The following is an 18,496-nucleotide window of genomic DNA, read 5'->3' as shown; positions in this document are numbered from 1 at the left end:
GACCCCTTTACAAACTACTATATGTAGGCTGGAAGCTAGCATGGTCTAATAGATATGGGTCTAAGCCTAGTTTTAGAACCCTATTGAGAAGACTTCAGTTTTGTTTCCAGAGCTACTGAACTGTTGTGTTACCTAAGGCACATGGCTGAACTTATTTGTTCCAGATTTCCTATCTGAAAAAAGTAAATATACTTATGTTCCTTTGTCAACCATCTTGAGATCCTTGCATAAAAAGCAATATATAAGAACTAAGAACTATTATGTGGCATAGTAATCTCCTCTAGGAAGAAACACCACTTAACAGTGGACAGCAATTCTGTACAACAGTGTTGTGATAAGAAGTGCAGAATACCTTATCTAATGGAAAAGGGGCAATTGTAAGCAGGCAGAATGGAATTACGTCAGCTAGAATTTGGTCAGGACATAAGAGTTATCACCCTTAGAGTTTTTCTCCAAATAAGAAAATTAGCCTACAAATGTTCAGTCCCCAGGCATCACCATAGCTTGGTGTTATTGGTCTTGTTAGCAGTTCCTGAAGTGATGACTGCATTTATGTAGCACTTACAGAGACAGGTCAGTACTAGTTTTGCCTTTGTAACCAAGGAAATATGTCAAGAGTTGGCCCATTATTTCTTACATTTATCTTAAGTCTTAAAAGTACACTCACTTCAACTGCAGGCACAAAGCCCAGGGAGAACTGCTCCAGTTCAGGCCCACACACAATCTGGGTCACCGTGGCCATTCTTGGAGGAAGGGTTGGGAGAATGGTAGACGGCTTACCAGGGTGTCTACATGATCATACCATGGGTTCTGTTAGCCCCAAAAGCAAACCAGAATCAAAAAATTATCTTAAAACAACAGAAGATATATCTCAAAATTATCTCACCCTATACATTTTATTCTAAAAAAGTCTCCTTTTGCAGTGCCTCAGGGAGTGAAAAATAACTTGACTGTAGCTTTCTGACTATTTAATTTCTGGTCAGTAAAATGGGCTTCCTGTAACAGCAGTTTTATATATAATACTGTTTTTTAATTGAATTGCTGTGCTCACCAGGGTCACTATGACCTGTTGCAATCCAGCTACTACATTTTCAAAGAATCGCATGGGTATTTAGCCACACATTTCCCATTAAAGTCAAATTGTCTTAGATCAAGAAATCATTGTGTGTCTAATTACCCGTGCAACTCCTTGAGAAATTTTAAGAGACTACATTTACATTATATGTGCTCTTTTCCCATAAGATAGCCAAAGATTTATCAACCCATCTCTTTCTCAATCAGTGTTGCTTGCAAACTAAGTTTTCATGCAGTGTATTAGCACGTCATTCACTATTAGCACTGGCCTTGACAATTTAAAGATTATAACCTTCACAAGGCTAGATATATTGGCCCAGATCTTGAATTGGTGTAAAATTTCAAGTGAACCAAAGTGATTTGCACCAACTGATACATCAGCTGATGACTTGGCCCCTTATTTCTATGCATAAAAACTCCTAACAAAAATAACTCAATTCCTGGTCCCCTCTGGCATTTATCCAAACAAAGTGTCATTATAATATACTAGCACCCAGCAGATGTGTCTTTGAGTGGTAAACTCTTGTTTTATGTACTGTACAAATATCAGCTAAGACCCTAATTTAAATTTTTACTCAAAGGCAGTGCTGCCATAAGATCTCTCTGTTCGAATAAAAGATGTACCTGGTGTACTGTTGGGCCTCAATCCAACATTTAAGGGTCTGGTTGTGTAAGGTGCTAAGCAACATGTAGGATCAGGCTCTAATATAGAGATGGGGCTGGAGAACTTTGAATTCAGCATCCACAAAAAAACAAATTTCAAAGGTTTGCCCAATTCTACTTATCCTAAATTTGATTTGATGTATTTATTTATTTAGACTTGAATTTTATGGGTCTCTTCCATCCTCTAGACTCATCTACTAAAATGTGCTACAGAATTAGGGTGTCATGTTCCAAAAAGCAATAGTCACCCCCAAACCTTCTAAGGCACTTTAAAAAAAACCTCTTGAAATCTCACTTCTTATCCCTCTTGCTCTTCAAAGACCCAGGATTGTTGAGCCTTTTGGTAGAAACAGAAGAAAAACACATTCCAGCTAAATGTGCAGTTCCAATTTGGATTTGGATTCAGATGACTTAGTCCTGAATTTTGCATGGGGGGAAGGAAAAGGGGATGGCATATCATTGTGGTTTTCAATATTAGACCAGTCTTTAATTCCTGGTTAGGCCCCTTATTTTGGTTTCCTTGTGCTGCCCTAAACTATAGCTACTTCTGGTAGCTTGTATTTGTTCCTTCCTTTACCTAATATTTCATTATAAAACAGTTTCATTATAAAACAGTATTTATAATATTTCATTATAAAACAGTATTATATATAAAACTGCTGTAAGAAGTTTTACCCTTCATTTTCATTAATACTGTTAACATTTATACTTAGTTTGGTTTCTGATGTCCTAAAATAGGGCTGTAGCCAGAGATAATAATCACTTGATGATAGATTTAGAAAATTAATTTAAATCATTTTAGCCTTTTTAGAGCTCCAAGGACATTCACTGCTATGCTTCTCTGACCACTGTTTTCATTATTAAGAAGCTTAGGGAAAAGATTACTCTTTGACTTAGAGAATATTTTATTGGCAGCAAGTTCCGAAGAGATCCTTTCTTTCATATTCAGTGTGTTCAGCATTCACTATCAGCTCTGGGATTTATTGCAAACTCAGAAAAGTCTGTTCTCATTCTTCGTTAAAGATTAGAAATTTTAGGTTTTTCTATAAACACAATGAATTGGGTTAAAAAAAAAACAAAAAAACCCCTTTATCACGAATGAACTCTGCTTTGCTGAAATTAGACTCAGCTTATCATTATTTTAAAAATTCTCAAGATCATCCAGTTAGTATCAAAGGGACTCTGCTACTGGCTCTGCAACTAGCATTTTCTATGCCCTACCATTTTCCAGAAAACTTAAGTCTTATCTGCTGATAGCCAGGATACAGTCACTTAACTGAAAAGCTACAGAATAACTGTTGGGAGGCAACTGTGCATTTTTGTGGAGGTAAAATCTGAATAATATCCATGTTTGCAATTTTGTTCAAGTTCTATAAACTGAGGCAAGGAACATTCTTGAATAGTGTTAATTACAGTGGAATATAGAATTAGAAAACCTAAAAAGGTATTAATTGTAAGTAAAAGGACATTAGAGTAATTAACAATATATTTATCTTCCTAAATACTTATTGTTAGCATACATATAAAAAGAGTGTAGAATAGATCCACAAGGATTTCAGATCTAACTATCTAACAGATCTAGGTAAGGTTCTAAGAAAAATGCCTGCCAATCTCTATTTCTGAAATAGAAAATTCATGATTTTTTTTCCAGGTATCAAAATCTGTAATAAGTATTTTTGCTTTTCTTTTTTTCTTTAAATTATCTGCATAAAGAACGTGACTGTCTGACTTTGATCAGTTTCCTGTTAAGGAACTCATGTTTTGGATAACTGCAGTTTTCAGGCTCTCAATTTTCTGTATTTATTGTTAGGAAAATCTGGTCTCTGGAGAATTAAAACATTTGGGTGCTGACATGCAAGGCAGCAAGGTAGTCGCTACTATTCAGTTTTTGTGTTAAATGTAAATATTATTTTAATCTCAACCAGTAAGAGAGGTCCAAAACAATACAAAGCCTACAAACAGGGGAGGTGATAGGCATCACAGTGCCAGAGAAGCAGGAAGTAGAAAGCAGAGCAGCAAATCATAGTGAGAGCACAGGCCTGGGAGCAGAAGGCAGAGCAGCAGATTGGGCAGGGGAAGCGGATAAGAGTAGCACTTGGGTAGGGTGAGTGGTAACTTTTGGCCTGCCTGCCAAAACAATTGGGCTCCACTGGTCTAAAATGATGGAGACATCTAAAAATGACCAGAGTTGTGCCTACTATTACTTGCTGGAGTAAACTGTAGATATAGAAAAAAAGACTCATTTAAGACCAAGGTGAAAATCGGTTAGCATGCTCTATCTGTGCACTAATACAGTAAGTGTCAAATCCAGTAGCCTCATAGATCACAAAAAGCAGAATCACTGCTGTTCTGCTGCTAGGACAACTAGCTCTGAAGCCAACAAAGCTCTGCTCTTTCGTTCTGCAGAGCAGGGCTCTCACGTAACTCTCCATGGCACTTTCCAAGGACAGACCAGGAAGCAACACGTGTGCAGCAAGCAAGCCATGTACTGAAACCTCCCACAGAGGCAGAGATAGGGGCTGCTGATGGTTTGACAACAATTAGGGTATTAACTACCACACAAAAGCCCTGCAGTCTATGGCATGAGTAGAAAGCTTCCACGCAGCCCTGGGAATGTCTGTATGATTTCCTGTTACTCAAACCTTGCACAAAGCGGAAGATTTGACCCAAAAGGGGTTTTAAAATAATGTTGAAAACAAAGGAAGGTGGATAGTATACAGCAGTCCTCCCCTCCCCCAGACTGTAGTTCCAATTTCAAATTCAAGGTTAATAGGGAATAATAGAAATTAGTTTTAATTCAGTCAAGTGTCTGAAGATGATTTGTTGGGCTCCTCTTTAGTACAAAATCATTGGTAATCAGTGGTCTTACTCAGGGGATAAATGCAACTAGTGGTACTTACACAAGCAACAGCAAGGTTTCTCCATTCTTCTTCTTCTCATTATTAGGTCTCCATTCCCATAGTACATTGCTGTGTATGTATGTTACATATATTAAGCGCCTTGATGAAAATGAACTGGTAATTTGTCAGACAGGATAATAGTTTGTACATATCCGCTTATGAATAAACAACTTTTCTTTTCCCTCTGTCACACATTCACCTGAAGGAATCATGTGGATGCCTACATGTCTGTTGATTTCTCCCCTCAGGCATAATTGCAGCACAAGGAATTTCAGAATGCCGCAGTTTCTGCTACCTTACAATGGCGCACACCTTTATTTTCATGCTTACGTCCATGTGGATCTCCTGCTACAATTTGTTCTTCATGAGGATACATATGGATGTAGTTATATAATTCTTTAATCCCTGTAAATGCCATTTGTTTTCACAGGCTGTGTAGCAAAGATGGACAAGTACATACAAATACAGAAGCGTTAAAGTGTGAGTTTTCGATCTTGTACCTGTCCCCAGTCTCACTCTATAATAAAACATTCCCAAAGCTTACCAGAGGATAACATAATTAAAAACAACCTTGCACAAATTAATTAATACTGCTCCCTAAATATCTGAAACAAATGAAATATTACTGTATAAAAAAGCAAGGAGCTGCTAGAGACTTGCCTTTGAACGGAGAATTGAGCCATCCCAGGAGGTGTTACCATATCTAGTTCTCATCGATTAAACAAGAGCTCCTCAAGGAAAACAGAGTGCTTCAAAGATGGAAACCTTATTTGCCAACAAATTCCTACTGAATCACAAAAAGAGATTACTTGGAAAACAATAATATAGTACATCTGAAAGCCATATACAGGCATCTACACTGTGAGCGCCTCCCTTTTTATTACATTATCACAGGTGGCAAGTATATTAACAGAAAGATTTTAGATTAAATTGGAAATTTTTTGTTACTTGAGAAAAAGAGCAAATATACATTATTTAACAGGAAGTGGAAGGAACAAAGAAGAATAATACACCTATAAATGTAACTGACAGATGTGCGGTAGGGATGTGTTAAATCACCAGAAATCTATGAGCCCGATTCTTGCATACACTCAGGCCATTTTATACTATCCTGGGAAATGGAGCCTTAAGGTAGGAGTTGATTGTATTTATATGCAGCCTAAGACACTTTTACATTGCCCCTGCAATAGAAAGTGACATTAGTGGATATGAGAATCAAGCTGTATATGTCAAGGGTTCCCAAGATTATTTTGGTTTTTGCTCCTCTCCCTCCCCTGTGAGAGACTGAAAGATGGTGCAATATCCCAGACCCCTCTGCTCTATGCCCCAGTATTTATCATTCCTCTTTTCCTTCCTACTTCCCCTTTTCCATTTTCATTCTTTTTCCATTATCAACTTGCTTTTTCCTCCTTACTTGTTAGTTTTTCATTTTTGTTTTTTCCTTGGTGGTATTTACCTCATCCTTCCTCTTCTCCCACTCACCAGAAGCCCATATGTTGACAAGTTGCTTACAGAATGATATCCATTGATGCTCTGCAGAGCTAATACACCCTGATACACCCTCCCACCTGAGCTTACACAAATTTTGAATCTCCAAGCTGCTTCCTAAAGCCCCAGTTCAAATGTTTAAGAAGATAAGTCAAACCGTCCCTGTTGAGCAATAATTGAGCTGTAACTGACAGTGGAGCTAAAGCAAGTTCATCGTTTGAAGAATGTGTTTAGGACTGAAGGGTGCTATATTTGTTTATGTGTTTGTAGCCTTGCATGCACATGCTGATCCTGTGGACAGCTCCAGCAGAGACCACCGGGGGACACGGGGGGCAGTGGTATGTTTTGAAAAGCTGCTTGCTACTTTCCTCAAAGTGACATACAGTACCTGCAGACAGATTTACTGGCTTGATCCATATGATACTGGTGTGATTGCAAGCAGAGGAGCACAAAGGCTAGGCCTATTTATCTTGGAATGGAGAAGAGATGGATGAATTTTGATTGATAAATTAAAAATTATGAAGACCATAGTAAGAACTGATTGTTCCCTCCTTTTTACAGTGGAAACTAACAGGAAAACAAGATCTTCAATAAAGTTAATGGGCAGAACCAATCAAAGGGAATACTGCTTTTTGTAATGGAAAGGCAACCCACAGAATTCAATGTCATAGGTAATTCAGATAATAGTGGTCCTAAAGTTAAAAATTCATGCAGTGTTTTATTAAACGTTAACCACATTGATTGGTGAGCAAGCAAACATAATAACAGGATGGGACAAAAACTAAAATTCTGAATACCTGCAAGCTATATCCCTGAAGATTATATCACTTCCCTACAGATTACAATTACATCCTTGGCTAGATTAATTTTTTTCCTGGCTTTCAGTGGAATATCAAGCTGCAGTTGGTGGCAGGATATTAGACTACATGAATCAACGGTCTCATAAAATCTGTTCCTATGGAGAACAGATTTAATGACCGTTGGTTCATACAGTAATGATTACAAGATAGCGGGTGTGTCTACATGTTCATTAATGCGCCTTAAATACTGTGCATTTAGTTTAGTACTTCCTTAATGAAGTACTAATGAAGTACTAATTGAAGTACAAGAGTTACTGTGCAGTAATGCCAGTGCATTGTTATTTAGTGACGCTTACTGCACATTAGCCTAATAATAGCATGTGCAGTATGCTATTAGCATGGTTTTTGCCATGACATGCTATTGCACAGAGCTATTAGGCTAATATGCAGCGTTTTGTGTAGATGCATCTACTGATATTCTGCCTCTTACTTGTAACTGAGAGAATACCTAGTAAAGGTGTAAAACTGTGAAATGTTAACGTGATTGAAAATACTGCCTTTTATAAATTGTGGATTGTGCTCCTTACACTCTCCTGACCAATCAAAATGGCAACAGTGCTCTGTGCATATACATATGTGCTTATACACGCATACATAAAAAACCTCCAGACAAAACATATGAACCTAAGTAACCACAGAATTTTATTCTGCAAATGCTCTTTCCCAAATTCCTCAATCACATCGGTTTTTGCTGTTTTTTGTTTAATCTTGACTGCTGTTTGGATAATAGGACTATACATGGCAAGGCAGGAGGCTTCTCTATGTGAGGCACTCTTTCTATGTTTGCATTCTACATAAGTAGCTTGACTATTATCTATAAATTACCTGGTTCTTATGTTACTCAGACCAAGGGTTACCAGGGAAGGCACAGCTGAACAACTTGTAATTCACATGGACAAGGACAATGAACAAGTATGTACCATGTACCAGTCTAAATACAAGTAACATTTATTGTCTTTTTGATCATCTCTTCTGTATTCCTCTGTAAAGTTCTTCTGCAGAAGATCATCTCTAGAAAATTCCTCAGCCACCTCTTTTCTAAATCCTTCCCTAGTTACTCCAACTCCAACTTTAAAGGTAAACTGCATTGGGTTTCAGTGCTGGCTTAATATTAAGTATATTTTATATTAAAATATAAATTATGTAATCAAATGTAAAAGTAGACTTTAAGATACTTGTAAATGTCTCCAATGGTATGAACTAGACAGCTGTCTTATCCCTGTGAGCTGATTTTGTGATGACAAAAAATGCACAAGAAATGTTCCCTGAATATGACTACAGGGAGCACTGCGAGGTTGCAGAAGCAGTCTATACCAGGGGTTCTCAACCTTTTTCTTCCTGAGCCTTCCCCAGCATGCTATAAAAACTCCATGACCCACCTGTGCCACAACAGCCTTGCCCACATGGTCTCAGGTGTAGGGGTGGGGTTGAGCAGTGGCGAGCCCCAGGGCCCCACTTACCTGCGTAGCAGCAGCACAAAGTCTCACCTGCCCTCCCACAGTGCTGCCCATAAGATAGAGGCTGTGGGGCCAGGCAGAGCAGGCCCACCACTGCCTCTTCCTCTGGATTTGCCTCTGCCCAGGGGGCCAAAGCAGCTTTTCCCTACACCAGGCCAAGCAGACCCCCTGAAATCTGCTTGCATCCTCCCCAGGGGGCCACATACCCCCAGTTGAGAACCACTGGTCTATTCTTTTCCCCTTACCTCTGATGCAGTACCAAAAGTACTTTGTGATGGACAGGCAGAACAATCACAAAAATAAAATCCTAGGACATATTAAATTAACCTAACAAGAACTAAGGAAAACTTCTGGCTGAGTGGGATTCCACATGAACTGAGGGGTTGAGCCTGACTAGCCATTTATCTGCTCTGACCTGAGGGATCACCAGGGGCAACGCATAGGGGTGCACACAGGTGCATGTGCACCCCCTGAGCATGGTGGTGCACCTGCTACAAAAAGGCACTGCTGACCCTGGCACCTGTGGGTGGTCACCACTCGCCACCCCACTGCCGACATCACTGGTGGTGTCTTTGGGTGGTCCGTGATCCCCGCTGGACGCTGCCAATGCTGCCAGCAGCATCTATGGGTGGTCGCTGACCCCTGGTCGGCTCTTGCCACCCCACACTCCACCACTGACAGCACCAGCAGCATAGGCGGGAGCCCCTCCTCTTACAACCGCTGCACTCCCACCACTGCCATGCCCCCCCAGCCACTGGGGGCACACATCATTCATGGTAATCACAGTTGCTGTGTGTCTGATTTTTGCTTTGTAATGTACATCTAGGATAAAATGTTATCAGTGAAGATTCTGCTTTTGTTTGTATTCAGTCAGGTGATAGGAGGTATGCATTACTTCAGCTGAGGTTCCAGTGAAGCCTGGGCCAGAACAGCAGCTGGGGAAAATAGACACAACTGTATTGGTTTCCATTGAGCTTTACCAGTGCATGCAAGTTGACCTGCCCTATGAGAAGGCCAAGAAACATCCAAGGTGAAGCAAGAAGCTAAGGATGTCAATGGAATGAGCTACATCACATGCTGAAATGGAAGAATAACCATGGCTGCATCTACACGTGCAATTAATTTGAAGCAATACATTCTGGAGCAGTCTGAACCAGAGTAAACTAGACATATACCTAATCTACATGTATGCTGTCACAGGCCATCTGGGCACTGTGAGCGTATTAATTTTATCATAAGCCAACTGGGCTGTTTGATTCAGTTTTGGATCAAGGAGGCAAAGTTGGGAGTGAAGTGAAGGCAAATTTGTTATAGCTTACTGTCACAGGAGCACGGAGGTGTCCTGTGCCAGGTAGTGTAACTTGGGGTGGAGGTGTGTCACAGGAGCACTTAGGTGTCCTGTGCCATGGAAGTAAAAGGAACTGAGCTGCCAATCAACCGGGCAGCTCAGGTGCCGGTTGCCAGGGCAAACAGGCGGGTCAGGTGGCCAGAAGGGGGCAGTGCTGGACCTTTATAAACACCCCAGGCCTGAGCCTGACTAGCAGTTCCCTTCTGGCAGCTGCAGGAGCAGGAGCTCTGCGCTGGGCTGGGCTGGGCTGGGCTGGGCTGGGCGGCCTGAATTGGTAGTGGCAGCATTGTGGTGCTGACTGGCTGCGATGATGCTGGGGAGGAGAACACCTTGTTGAGAGGTATGGTTGGAGGCCCTGGCAGAGGGGCTCAGTGTTTATGTTATGAGCAGGAGGCTCTGTGTTTTATGTTGAAGCCAGGTGGCTGGCGTCTTGGTTATAGTTGCACCGGAGGACCAGGTGAGGCTGTAGGGGAGTGAGGAGGCCTCAGGGGAGCTCCCCAGCAGTTTGGGGGTCCCCAGTGCCCAGTAAGGGCACAGTGCCAGCAGGGCGCTACAGTTGCGCCGGAGAGGCACAGGTTGTGCCAGAGAGAGGCGCGGTGTTTGCCCAGAAAGCAAAAGACCCAGAGAAGGGTCAAGGGGCCAGGCACGGCTACGGCCACCTGAGCCCCAAAGTCGGCACTGGAGAGGCACGGGGTGTGCCAGAGAGAGGCACGGTGTTTGCCCAGAAGGCAAAAGACCCAGAGAAGGGTCAAGGGGCCAGGCACGGCTACGGCCACCTGAGCCCCAAGAGCGCGAGGAGCATGATATAAGCCCAGAAGCTGGCCAACTGCCGCAGAGAGCGCGGCGTGGGCCCCAGAGAGGGCAAGGCCCCAGAGGGGGGAAAGAGCACGGCGCGGTGCCAGAGTGGGCACCATAATAGGAGCGCGGGCGCAAGAGGCGCTCACCAAGTGGGGTTAGAGCCCCGGGCGCGAGAGGCACGGCACAGGCCCAGGAGCGGGGCAACGGGCGCGAGAGGCGCCGGTGACAGGGCGTCGACGGAGAGCCGGGCGCGAGAGGCGCCGGTGACAGGGCAGCGACGGAGAGCCGGGCCCTCGCGCGGGTAAGGAGCCCAGGGTGATAGAGAGGGCACGCATAGCCCTAAGGCGGGGACATATAGCGGCATCCCATATGGAGTAGGGGCAGGACACACTTACCAGTCACCAGGCAGATAAAGGCAGCCTCCCATAAACATATATTAAACAGCAAAGTCGTGGCAGGCGAGATTCAAGGGTGCTTGGACCACCTGAAGTGATGGTAGAGGGGCGCTAGGGAGTTCACGGCCGCTCCTAGGCCCCACCCGCGCACACTTACACACACCAGTCAACAGAAAGATAAATGCAATAAGCAGATAATGCAGTATTAAAGAGCTAATAGTAAATAACAAATAATAACAACAGATAGATAGATCAATTCTGTCGCAGGCCAGCTGAGCACTGCGAGGGTATTAGCCACTGGGCTGTTCAAAACAACAGATAGACAGACATGGGATGGCAAGTTATTGATAGTCCGTCAATGCCAGGTGCGCATCAAGTGATTCCAGCGAAGTCAGGCATCCCCAATCCACACTGTCAGAGGGATTACCAGGTAAGGTCCCTTGATCAGGATCTGATCCTCACTCACACCAGGAGTCCAGGGTCCAGGCGTGGAACAGAAATGCCTGTTCTGTTCCCTCCTTCCTGCTGGTTACTTGATGCACGTGCTTTTTATACCCAGCCTTATGCTAATCTGCTGGCTTTAGAGCCACTTATAATGTTGCCCTATAGCTGTTACCCTATTGAAAAGTGTTAAAATTATCATACTCAGACTCGGGTTTATCCAATAAGCAAATTATAATGCAGCACCTTTAGGTTTGAAATTGGCATTGCTCCGCCTAAGCCCCAACCCCTTTTAGGTTTCATTTGAATATGCTTTCTTGGGATATGCTTTTCTGTAATGTGTTGGGTGTGCCAGGCAGTTCAATCCAGTATTTATCATCAAAGCTGAACCCTGAGCAGAAACCATTAGGTCAGCTGATCTCACATCTACAGCTTTGCCTATGGGGCCCACTCAGTTCCACGAACAGTTAATTTTATCATTTTGGTTAAACTTATGATAGACAAGTTACATTTGTGGTTTACAAACTTACAAGCTTTATATTAACTAATATTACCTGTTTAGGCAAAATACCAAATGCCTCTAAGAAGCACATATTATTAATCCCTCTGGTTCTGGATGTCACAGTATGCCTAGGACAGCAGCCATATGAGTTGGGGTAGATAGTTTACTCTGGGGCTGAGTATGGAGGGTCAAGCCTCAGGCCCCAGGTGGTGGCATCAGGTGGCGGAGGAGTTGGCTGGGCCATGAGGGTGCTGAAAGTGTGGAGCTGTGTGGCTAGGTAGCAGGGCAGGAGTCTGGCCCCCTGCTGGCTGGGCTAATCAGGCACAATTAACACCTGTAGTTAGTGTCTACACTTGCGTTTAATCACAGTTAATTACCCTGCCATAAGATAGTACTATCCTAGACATTACTATCCTACAGCAGCATTAATTATTTTACTGTGGCTTAGTAGGGTAGTAGAGTTGCATGTGTACATGGTGACACTTTGCAGCTAATTAGTCTAGTCTTCAGTTAAGTGTGATGTAGATGCAGTCCCCAAGTGCAAATCTGTATAGGATCAAAACCTAACAGCAGGTAATACCTGACTTGTCCAAATGATGTTCCATACATACAGGATAGTGGATTTTACAGCTGCCTCTAAAAGCTCAGAAAACCCTGGGACTAATCTCTGGCTGATGTAAATCTGGAACACTCTACTGAAGTCAGGGAATCTGCTCTGATTTACACAACCATTTGCCCCCATACTGCATAAGTTTCTCTCTGTTATGGCAATGATGAAGTGCAACATCTCGTGATACTTTACCTGATAAAAATATATGAAGTTGAATAGTTCACCACAGTGAAAGGATCTATTTTATCAGAGATTTACTACAAGCCTGATTGACATGGCAAATTCTCCCAGTTCTCACTTAGAACCCAGGGGTTTCAATAATTATCAATAGCCATTCCTTCCTTTAAAGTTTCACTGCAAGCAGCAATCAGAATTACATACGATCTCTGCATGAAACTAATGAATTCATGACAAAGAATACTACCAGACATGATAAAAGATACTGCATCACCACATCAGGGGTATTAGTATAAGAATTTAATACCAAAAACTTGTCTTGTGGCCATGCCTGAGCTATAATGGAACTAAAAATACAAGACAAATAGTAGTCCCTCACAAGGCATCTGCTCTTTAAGGTTTTTATCCTTTCCCCCTGCAATGAAAAAATAATAATCTGTTGACTCTTATATTCCTAAATATCAAGAGAAAGAGGAAGAAATATTTGTTTTCTATTCTAATTTATTCACATATAAGCATATAGCATACACTGCTATGCAATGATGGGAAATCACTTTGTAAACAGTAACAAATTATACACTTCCACACTTCTGTAAGGTAGGTATGTGTTATGACCTCCATTTTACAGATGGGAAAATGGACATATCATTTCTTAAATGTCTCACAGGAGCTCTTGGACCAAGCCAGAAAAAAAAACCCTGGCCACTGACTCCTGATGATCCATGCACCCTTAAGCCTTGTTTAGAGAGGCATCAAGAACTTTCTCTGCTAAGGCTGAGAAGCCTGAAGAGACTCACAACAGTGTCTTCTATAGGCATGTGTACAGATTAGTAGGAATGCTTTACAGTGCCTTCAATATAAGGGAACTTCCTAAATTAAGATCTTAAAACACAGATCATGTGGCTTCTGTACTACTGTTGTTACTGTTTCCAAGACATTGCTCTACCCTGGTCATTAAATAATTATCAACAGTTTTTTACAGGAAGTACAGTAATTAAACAGTAGCCAGAGTGAGTGTCAGAAATTATTAATGACTATTACTGCACCAGTAATTAGAGGCTACAACCAGGCCCCATTGTGCTAGTAAAGGTATGTAATGAAATAGTGAGTGTACACATATGTAATGAGAAGATAGTCCCAATCCCTAAAAAGTTGTTTTCTTTGTCCTTGTCAAGCAAAGATGACTGCATCCAGCAGAGGCAGGGGAGAAGACAGAAAGGAAGTGGGAAAGAAAAAGGGAGGGAGAAAAGAGAACGGAAAGAGAGAGGAGGGGAGGAGCTAGGTCGCATGGATACGCAGGTGATTTATAAGCCTAATCTTTGCCAGGAACAATCTGCTGCAGCAGGGGCAGGAGAGCAACAAGGACTGGACACTAGAGGTCATCATTTTCCTGGCCATGTGCTTCCTCACTGCCTTTGCTGTGAGTGGCTGCTCAAAGACCAGTGCTCTGCTCTGGACCAGTGACCTTCAGGATTGACAGTCATGAGCGATTTTTTTTTTTTTTTTTTCTCCCATGATTCCAGTTCGATGCTGAGACTCTTTAGGGACACCTTTAAAGTGTTGTGTCATTGCTTCTTTGATGTGCTGTGAAAGCATACTCCATTTGACAGTTTGCCATAGAAGATTTTCTTTGGTAGGCGAGTGTTTGGCATTCTTAAAAGGTGGCTGGTCCATCTTAGCTGCGCCAGTTTAAGTAGGGTGTGGATACTGGGGTTACAATATCCTAAAGTCACAGTCTTCATATATGACATGAGAGAACAGGTGGGGAAATTATAACTGTCTAGCATAAAAATAATAATGCTATGAATGATGCAAAAATCTGTCTTGTAAAGCCTCTAAAGTGTCTAATACCAAGAAATATGAAGGCAACTGAACAGGGACAAGATTTCTAATAATCAAGAACACTTCAAAAGTTTTCCAGTTTCACAAATATTACAAGATTAATGTGAACAGGCTGTTCCCTCCTGCCCTCACACCTAAAGCTTATCTGCAGGTGTGAAGTAACTTCGGCATTTAGTAATAGAACCTTATAAGACCTTTGCAATTCTGTATCTGTTTTTCACTCTGTTTTTGAGAGGTTCAGCTACAACAGAGCTGTTTTTCTGAGCTGTCCAGCAAGAAGATTTTAAAAGCTCTAGTGTCCTATGGCTTGTGATGTTTCAGTAACTGGTACAGTCTGGGTGAAGAGCTGCTGATACAACCAAAGAGTGTCAGGTGGGTGGAGGGGGATTTAATTTTCAGGGGATAGCACCACTTCCCAGAGGTGACCCTTATGTGGGCAAAAGGAAATGGAATAAAAAGCTGAGCGGTTGCTTTGGCATTGGGCAGGTTTACCAAAAGGATCGGGTAGACGGAGCAGTGGAAGACAGCAAGATGGTTTCTCTTTCTAGTCCCACAATAGGACTTAGGTCCTGTTTTTTTCAACTGGCAAGGTGACTATCAGGAAGCAGCCTGCTAAACACTATCAGTGAGTTACATCCTGTCAGTTGAGGGGTCTTGCTTTAGCTAGAACAGAGGGGTCTTTCAGGTGACTGTCTCAGGTAATCAAAGTAGAAAGCAGCCAGCCCTAATACTGCCAAGTGATTAGAAGAGAACTGGTTGTAAATTTAAACACCACTTTTATTCATTAATCTCCAACAGCTAAAGACAAACTAAAAGCAAAATTAACATGATTGTAAACTAAGCACTCGTATCCTGTGGCTATTTTTTGGCCTGCTGAGAGGGAATGAGCTGATCAAAGAAAGAGACCTCATTGAGAGCAGTGAAATTAGTGCTGCTTCAGTGAGCTCACAGTTAGCTCCTATTACCTAACTTGTTTTAGAAGCTGGTGAATACCATAATTAATCTTGGCTTCAATTTGGAGTGAAATGTGAGAATGACCTGTCCAATCCACTGATGCTAGTGTCCCCTGGATCCCAGTGCAAGTAATATACAGTCTCCCTCAAAAGACTTTTTTTCTGTTGAAGAGAGTGAAAAAATGTAGGAAATCTTGTGGCAATCCATGAGTGCCAAGCAGAGGATAACACTAGGAGACTTCCCTGGAAAAGCAGATCAACTGTTTCTGTTTTGTTGGCTCAAGCTGAAACCTCAAGCTGGAGTCTTATCAAGCAATTGAAAATAGGCAAAGATTCAACTACAGCTGAATGTACCAGACACTAATAGCTAATAGCCACTAGCAGCAAACCAGCTCAGTCAGAAAAATTATATGCAGCAGGCTGGTAATGAAGTCCCATTCTTGCCTAAATATCCAGAACCACATCCTAGGAAGTCAAATCTCCCTGGTAGCAACATCATAGTTAGGATGGCATTCTAAGATGCATTTAAAAAGGACATAAATTCCTGTTTTTCTCTAAAATAGGTGGTTGAACAACATGGACTTTTATATAGCGCTCCATTTTATACGCCTTGAATTTTCAGTGAAGCTTTGTTTGATTTCTCTTTTGTTTTTTGTTTTTTATAGAAGGACTTGGAAATTGGACTCCTCCTGAAATCTGTCTTTGGGAGTCCAAACTTTCATTGTTCACTGACAGTTTTTAAAATATAATGTCTAGCTACATAGCATCTGATAGGTGGAACCTAAGTACATTGGTTGCAAAGTGCAGTTTTCTAGAAAATAAAAATCGGATTTCAGGTGATTTTCTGCTGGTATTCATCAGAACTGAAGGTTTGTGTGCCAACAGTTGCTCACAGATAACATCTTTGTCAAGCGAAATCCAGTATGCCATACAGATAAAATCTGTCTGGACAAAATCTTCTCTGTTATACAGAAAAAAAAATCAGTTATTTGGGTAAATTCTTTGTCAGATAAATTCTTCTCTGTTAGATGGATAAATTCTTTGTCGAATAAAATATAATCTGTCATCCAGATAAATCTGCTCTGTCATACTGATAAAAAGCTATCATGTGGGCAGATCTTCTCTTTTAAAATTTGTCAGCTAAAAACTGCTCTGTCATATGGATACAATCTTTTATATTGTCCAAATACAGTTTTCTCTATAAGCAGCTATACCTTTCAATCAGGCTTTATACTATAATAGAGAAATTTTAGGTGCAGCAACTGGTACACAATCATTCACGAGCTGTAGCTAGCTAAGCTTTCCCTACGCAAGCTTCACAAGGCTGCTTAAATAATAACTTAAAACAGGAAATTTAAAAAAAAAACACAAAAATGTTGGGAAGCAGTTTGCTTTGTTACACATGAACCACACCTGACAGAAACCTACAAAAGCAAGGCAATGAAAGTAAAGTCACCTTTCTATACACATAGTCTTTCCATTCATGCACAAGCATACAACTTAATATATATTACCACAACAACCATGCAACCCTTTTAGATGCCACTTTTCTGTTATCCACCCTATTTACAAAATGATCAGACTTGTGACATTATGCACAACTATACCAGATGTAGACAACTAATAATTTTGGGACTGGGTCATTTTGTAAATGAGGTGTATACAGAATAACAGGTTAGAAGGGCAGAGTTAGGGTTGTAGCAAATGGTCTCTGATTTACTGGTGCATTACTTATGGTAATATTAGGTATGTGCCTGTGTTGAAATAAAAAGTTAAGTATTTTAACTTTAATTTATTTTCTTTTTGCAGGCTGTGGAAACTACCCTTTGCTAGTAACAGTCCTAACTAGCTTACAATGGATTTTATTGTCCATTTATACAAATAAAAGTGTGAGTACATGTATAGACGTGTTTATCTGTGTGTGCATGTACACATAAAAACTATAATGTGGCTGTGTAATTAAAGTCTGCATTATAATACATATGCACAGGGAAGCTGACCGAAGGTTTCACTTAAGATTTTGAGGGCCTGTCTCTGCAATTTTAATATTATTCTAATTTAGCTGTTGAAAATTTAATTAAAAATTCATAACTAAAAAGCAATCCCCCCAAAACAGAAACATCATGAGGAACTTTTCCGATCCCCAAATTAGATCAACAGTAGGATGACAATGCAACCTTTAGATGCACTAGACTGACTACCTGGATTATGTGCACTCATGGGGTAGCTCATAGCAATAGTAGACTATTATCCTCTAGCAATAGTAGACAATTATCCTCTATGTAAACCAACAACTACTAAGGGGGTGAGAGACAGTTTTTGCCAGTGTGTTTTGTAATAATTTGCTGACAGTGAGGCAATGTACAGATTAAGGATTCCTAGTTGAATTCCAGGTTATGTGTAACCTAGTTGTTATAGACCCTTCTTTGTGCTGCCACAAGTTGAGCTGCTCCAGCAAATTTGTGCAAAGGTAGTATAGGATGACCAGCTTTTGAGGGATTTAGCCTTCTTTATCAATGTAGAGTGTTAGGATTACCAGCTCAAAAGGAACATGGCAGAGCCAGACATCCTGTAGCCCTGGCACCTACTGGAGAAAGAAGTGTTATGCTGGATGTTGGGTAAAAACCCTTTTGAAGCTGTTGGGTATAAAAACCTACCTCCACTCAAGATAAATAAATAAAGTATTCATGTTCTTTTATGGAATAGATAATAGTATTCATGTTCCTTTATGGGGAGGAACAACCAACACCATACCTACAGGTTGGGGAACTCCCCTCTTGTCAGCACAGAGGCAGAAAAGGATCTTGGAGTCATAATTGACTCCAAGATGAACGTGGGCCGGCAGTGTGGAGAGGCAATCAGGAAGGCCAACTGTACCTTGTCATGCATCCACAGATGCATCTTGAGCAGGTCCAAAGAGGTGATCCTCCCCCTCAATGCAGCACTGGTCAGGCCGCAGCTGGAGTACTGCGTCCAGTTCTGGGCGCC

This window comes from Crocodylus porosus, unplaced genomic scaffold, assembly GCF_001723895.1.
Source record: "Crocodylus porosus isolate Cpor-Errol unplaced genomic scaffold, CroPor_comp1, whole genome shotgun sequence".
NCBI lineage: Eukaryota > Metazoa > Chordata > Crocodylia > Crocodylidae > Crocodylus > Crocodylus porosus.
This window is presented reverse-complemented; position numbering follows the sequence as displayed.